Source organism: Simochromis diagramma, unplaced genomic scaffold, assembly GCF_900408965.1.
Source record: "Simochromis diagramma unplaced genomic scaffold, fSimDia1.1 OVJJ01000026.1, whole genome shotgun sequence".
Lineage (NCBI taxonomy): Eukaryota > Metazoa > Chordata > Actinopteri > Cichliformes > Cichlidae > Simochromis > Simochromis diagramma.
The window spans coordinates 10463723-10470665 of NW_024386985.1; the positions used below are offsets into that span (position 1 = coordinate 10463723).

General features: G+C 42.5%; 1 long non-coding RNA gene across 1 annotated transcript in view; it reads left to right on the plus strand.

Annotated features, from left to right (window-relative positions):
• The window catches only part of LOC120738719, a 99337-nt gene that overhangs the window by 68599 nt on the left and 23795 nt on the right, over positions 1 to 6943 (plus strand). The gene's annotated exons all lie outside the window — the stretch shown is intronic.

Below are 6943 nucleotides of genomic sequence, written 5' to 3' on the forward strand. Positions count from 1 at the left end.
TTATTCTTATTTCTCACTGGGCAATGTTAGTACAATACATGGATTTGTGACGGAGTTGGGTATTCGAATGGATTTCACAGGATTGGAAGGAACCTGAGTAGTGGGAAGGGGCAATGGTTTAAAAGAGAGGTGAGATAGTAATAATAAGATTGGATAAGAAAAGGGAGGAGAGCGATGGAGGGCAGCATGGGTGTTATAAGGGAGGATAGAGGTGTTCAGGGTTGAGCAGTGAAGCAGAGAAACTGTTGCACGCTGAGCCTGGGTTGTGTGAGTGTATGTGTGTGTCTGTGTGTGCGTCCATGGGTGAGCTTGCAAGTAAGCATCTGCATGAGATGAGTTTTCAACCCGAGAACTCAAGGAGCCCAGAGTCCTCTCACTACCTCAAAGTCACTTTCCCTCCTCCTTCCCTCCTCTTTCTTCCCATCAGCCCAAAGTCACTAGCTCTCCTTCCCTCCTCTTCCCATACACTCTCTATCGCTCTCTTCAGGGGGTCCAGTCAGCTCGGGCATTAACATTCAGACCATGTCACACAACTCCCACCCATCGAACAGAGAGTATGAGTAGGCCAGACCTTTCTCTTCTCTTCTCTTCTCTTCTCACCCCACCCTTAGTGGTAGCCTGAGTAGTAGCATTGTGCAGCATGTCATGTGTGATCCGCATGTTGAGACATTGGTGTGCGTGCATGTGATCAGACATACATGTCTGTTGTCTCTACTTTTCTCTTTTCTGTGCCGGCCTTGGGATCGCACCTCATTTCTAAATTTATCTTCAAAGTGTGCCACCTCTCCTGTGAGCTGCTGCTGGGATTCTGTTGAGGGGTGTTGGGAGGCAGAGGGGTGAAGAGGGGTGTAGAAACTGCAGAGAAGAAGGGAGCGAAGGGGGGGAGGGGGCAATAATCGGAGAAAAGGGAGGAGAAAAGTGGTAAATGAGGGAGGGATTGTGTGGCGCATATATGTGGGACACAGCGGTTTTCATCCTTTTCTCTACCGTCTTCCTCGTTTCCATATCTCTTCTGCCATCATTCCATCCGTGTCCCAAGGCTGCTGGGTTTATTTGGGGGGAATTAGCATCGTGAATGTGTCATGTGTGTAAGTATTATCTGTGCTCAAGTCACAGCTTCAGTGGACTCCCTTCCATATTTGCATGGAAACATGCATGTTGTACTGAAAACAAGCTGTTTTGAGCTGTTTACAGTGTATCATGCTATGTCTGTGTGTAAGTAAGGCAGATCAAACCACACAAGCACATAGATTCACATGAATTTGACACTAGAAGTGAGTTTGTGTGTTGGGGAGCCTGATAAAGATGTTTCCACTTGTGAATACCTGTGAATAGAAAATCAATACCCTCAGCAGAATTAATCACTGGACACACTGTGTGTGCACACAATAGTGGTGTACTATTGTGTGCACACCACTCGTATAACACACACGACATTTGCTCACTTTATATAATATTAGCTGGAGAATCTACAGAGCTATAGCTTTGTAATCTACCTTGTACTAATTTACATCTTCATAGATGTTAAACAAAAGCTGCTATATTGAGAGAATATGTGGCTCTGTACATGTCAAAGTGTGTGTGTGACTTTTGCACAATAGCTGCCATGTGTGGTTAATCTCTCCCCGACAATAGCCTCCCTGAGCTGCCAGCTCTCAGGCCCACAGGCCTAGAGTGAAGCCTGGGGAGTGGGGTTGGAAGTCACCCAGCTGGGACTCAAGGGACTGCGCTTGGATTGCTTCCAACTCTCCCTGTGTGGGGATGATTGAGGGGGTTGCAAGGACACTACTGCTCGGCACAGAGGAGACCAAGAGAGGCAGGAGGATAGCAGAGGGGAGATAATGAAAGGAGGGGAAAACAGATGGAAAGGAATAGGAAGGACAGGGAGTGAGCAGAATGGGGGTAAGAGGATAGGCTGACAAGTAGTTATGGCTACAAAAAGCAGTAATCCTCATGCAGCAACAAAACAACAACAAAATGAAAACATTCACCATATGTTTGATTCTTGGGGAAATTTCTGTCAGTGGAGATTCTACTGCTTCTACTTTACACAACATACCTAATTAACAATGCATTTGTTACATTTCCTTTCCAAAATATCAAACTGAATTTTCTTAAACTTGGAGTAATAAATTTTGCTACACATCTAGCATTGGCCTTGAAAGAAGATGTTTTCATCAAATGCCCTTATAGGTTCCTGTTTTGGTGCTGTGTGGTGCATCGGTAGTGCTGGTCTTTAAGGGTCGCTGGAGCTATTTTCCTCATAATGTGCAGCATTTTTTAAATGCTTTTTAATGCATAAAGAAGTGTAGATTTTTTAATAGCTTCTTTTGTAAATGGCGTAGTATGCAGAATACATTAGTGATTAGAGTGATGAGAGATTGTGTGAGCAGTGTGCTGCAGTGGACCAGTAGTTTACTAACTGTATTCTGTAAACCATATACAGAATTAGTGCTATATGTCATATGGAACCCACTCACAGATCTGAGATTCCTGCACAGGCCAACATCAACAGCAGTTAAAACTCAGGTCAAGGTTTGTAGGAATACGACATCCCAGAATAAGAAGCAACCTTCTTAAAAGGAATAAAACCTCAGAAGAGAATATAACACACCATGTACACAAGGTTAATGTTCCATTTGATCCCGCAGTCTCATAATTTAATCATCTTTCACTATGCCAGTTGCATAATGGAATATGTTAAGAGGAAGCCAGCACTTTCATTTGACTAAAATTGGGACAGTTTTTAATTTAAAAAAAATTATTTCTTTACATTGGGTTGGATCTTTTGTTTTTTCTCTGATAAGGAAGGACACCTATTATAGGTATGAATATGATATGTGTTTAGATAAAAGCTATACTGTACTGATTCTCACCATGGTAGTGCAAAGGTGTGATATTTAAAAGGAAATAAAGCCTAATTTGTAAATGTATTCACCCAGTTTGAAATGAGCTTAATTGCCTCAATTTAATAACTCTCTTGACACCAAGTGCAAAGATACAGATGGTGCAGTTTCAGTGAGTTTCTCTAATTTCCCAACTGACACTGTAATCTATAAAAGAAAGAACACATTCAAAGTTCACCATCTGTATCTTTATGTGCCACGATGAGAGGGTGATAATTTTCCTCGAAACCTCAGACTATATGCGAATCCCATTTAACATGAATCACATTTCAGGCATGTGCTTAAGTATTATGTAATTGCGTCAGTTACAGCCTACATTGCAATGGAAATTAATTACAAAGTTCTCTCATCATTTCACCAAAATCTAATTTAGAACAATTTTTAAATGGGAATAGTGTTGCTATCATCTCAGTGCAGGATGAGCTATATTCATGGTTTTTATTGTTGTGCACCTGAATATGTGTCTTTAGAAAATGTCATGCCAAGCCTGTAGCAGGGTGAATGCCACCTCTGAGCTGACATACAGTCTTGATTTTGAACTAAATATAAATTTAGGCACACAAACTAACAGGTGGTGCTAACAGGTAAGGTAATTTATTTCTATAATCCGTAGGGATGGAGGTCAGCAGACAGCAGGTATTTCTGATACACATGAAGGGAACGACTGATATAGCATTTACATTGTCATCATCAAATTTAGCAGCCATTCACTCACCCATTGTGCCTTGTCACTCCCATCAGGGTGGAAATGTAAGAGGATAATAGTGATCACTCAAAACAACTTTGTATTGATTTGTAGTGACCCTCCTTTCTAAGAGGACAAGTGTAATTGTAAAACATGAGAACCCATGACAGGTTGGGTTTTCTAGGCTACGTCCAACCTAGCCCGGATAAATTTGAAAACTGAGTTTTCATCTGAAAACGCTCCGCGTGCACGCTATCGTTTTCAGTCGTTTTCACAGAGTTGTGCATCCACATTGAAATGGCCGAAAACGCTTACGTTCCAGTACTGCGCATGCGTGAAACGCAAGACGATTTGACCTGCCCCATTTATATCTGCCGTTTATTTACTTTCCGGCTATTTGAAACGACGCGCCAAAATGTTGAGAAAAAGCACCGAGTTTTTTAAATGGACTAACAATGAGGTGGACTTGTTGCTGCAAGTAACAGAAAAGTACAAAGTTGCAAAAGCGAGGGAGAATTAAAGAATCTGAAGAAAAGCTATCTGGAGCATGTGCTGATATTAATCTTTAATAGGGCTGTCAAAATTGAGCGCAAACAAAACAACTCAAGTTCAAATTTTATTCGCCACATGCAGTGGCAGGTTGCCCTGCAGTGGAATGAACCCGCCCCCCGACCTTACACACACAACACAGACATCACATGGGGATACAAGTCAGAGAACGGTTGCATTACAGAAAAACCACTGAAATATACACTACAATGGGAAAGTACAAGAGGAAAAAAAGAGACCTCTACTCATGCTGGGCTATAGGAGGACAGCATGAGAACAGGAAATAATGTCCACAGTACAACATTATAGAGCACGTGACCAGCAACAGGGTTGGGTAGGGGATAAGGAGTAATCCCAGGCAACACAGCAGCCATCCTGCCACTGCGCCGTCTCTCCAGCGCGGGCCCAGACCCGCCTCGTTTTCCCAGGAGGCAACAATCATCGAAGGCATTGGATGGGAGGGGGGATGTGTGAGTGCTTATCAGTGTAAGTGTATGTGTGAGTGCGTGTCCATAGTTCAGCTGAGACAGTGTCCTTCGCCCTACCAGGCTAAGTAAACAGTCTACCAGCCAACCCAGGTGGCCTTGCATAGAATGGGAAGAACAGTCAACACACAGTCGTTATCAGGGAATTTTTGTTCAGCTCCAGCCTTGAGCCCACAGCTGGTGCCGAGGGGATATCCGCATTATGATGTTGATGTTGTTGATTTTTCTTATATAAACCAGGGCCAAGCCAGCTCCGATCAGCAAGAACCCTGTCATCATGGTTTCGAATAGGTAGATATCTTTAGCGTCCTTGATCGACAGTCCCGCCAGGCACACGATCCTCCATTTCTGCCACCCGTCCATCGTGTAGGCAGGGAAAGTCCCTCCAGGGCACTCGGGCTCTCCCGAGGCCAGACTTCTCGTTGAGAAAAGGGTGTCAATAGCATTCAGAGACCAGTTGATCAAATCCATAATTCTCTTTTAAGTTTTAGAGAACAGACTGTGAGAGAGTGTTCCAGGGAAAGTAATACACACGAGACAAGACAAGGACACAAGAGGCTAAGCAGGGAAGATAAGGGGAAGGAGGAGAGGAGGAAAGTGCGACTGCCTTCGCCGAGAGCCAAACGAGAACTGCTGTGTAATGCCCTCCTAATCTTAGTTTAATTGGTCACATGACTGCGTCACATGACTAAAATGTGTCATCGCTTTCGAAAAGGCTCCGGGTTCGCTGTCCACACTGTGATGCAAAAACAGCGTTTTCAAATGTATCCGCTTTGGAGAGCGTTTTCAAAACGCTGTTTTCCTTCACTCAAAACGCCGTCTCAGTGTGGATGGAAGGCCAAAACGGAGAGAAAAAAATGCGTTTTGAAACGAAGACGTATTAGTGTGGACACAGCCCTAGAAGATGTCCATTTCCATCTATTTTTCGGAGTTCTTCTCCTTAACACTTCTTGCTAAGCACAGCCTTGTTGCTGTCATGCAAGTGCAACCACCGCACCAACAAGCCACACTTGCATTTATTTTCATTTTTCTCTGTACATTCGAAGACAAACATTTACTGTCTGTAACATCTGCTCCATAAACAAACACCAGTATGGGTGCTTCTGTTAAATAAGCTAGTGAGTTACCCAGGCTTTTAACTTGACGCCAGCTAATGAAGTCTTAGCGATGAATGCAATGAATACTGAGGAAGTGTTTGCCCCAGACTATCTTAAAATGTCAGATGGATACAATTAAAATTGTAAATGACTCTATAAACATTTCTTCTTTGTAGATCAGACCAAAATCTTGTGGCAGGCTTATACAAGTGAACACATATAGTACCTTTTTATTGTTCTAAGGAAAATGGTAGACTAGGAAATTCATCCTTGTGCTATTTACTAAGTATCTTCAGGCAGTTTTATGACCTTGTAGGTTAACTTCGTTTGCATGGCTGCATAATGTGATCAGGGCAGAGATCCCCTGTAACCTCAGCTGACTTATTGGTGATGAAACAGAAATGCTTCAGAGCTGTCTTGGCCTTTTGATATCACTGAAAATACAGCATGAATGAAGCATCTGAAATCCGCTCTAATTATTCTTACTGAGACCTCACCAGCAGGGATCTTGTGTGCATAAAAAAATGCGAGGGTGTATATGTGGACATCTATAAAATATGTGCATGTCTGTTTTTGATGTCCTATTACCTTAATGTTTCTTTCGCTGCTGTTTTTAGCATTGCAAAACAGGATTTTTAAGCAAATGCATACTATTTTTGTTTTGCAGACACACAAACACAAAGCTGAACATTGCAGAGAAAATCTATGGTGGAAAATGTGTTTTCAATAAGACCAGGAACTTAGTGTAGTCTGCGTTAAGAGGAGAGCAAAATGAGCAGTTTTTCTCCAAGGAAATATCTAGAACGAGATTGGACAGCTACAGCACTATCAGAGATAGTACATGGTAAATGAGCTTAGACTGTGGTAGTCAACAGGGAGATAACTCTTTCTCTTGCTTCTATGCCGTTTCATATTTTTTTTCCTCAGCTCTCATTCATTCCATCTTTTAATATAATTTTTTTTCCATTGCACTTTCCCTTGTGCGCACTGCTGTTAGAGCATATCCATCTTGTCATTTTTTTTCTTCTTTAGGATGTGTATGTGAGAGAGCAACAGGGAAAGATGCGGCATCCCTATGTATTTAGCTGAGAGTGCATGTGTGAGTGGATCTGTGTGTGTTTGTGACTGTTACAGTTATGCATGCCTGCCTTCCAGGCCGGGCATAAATCATCATTAGAGATGGCAGGAGTGTGTTTGTGTGTGGTTGTGCATACGTTTATG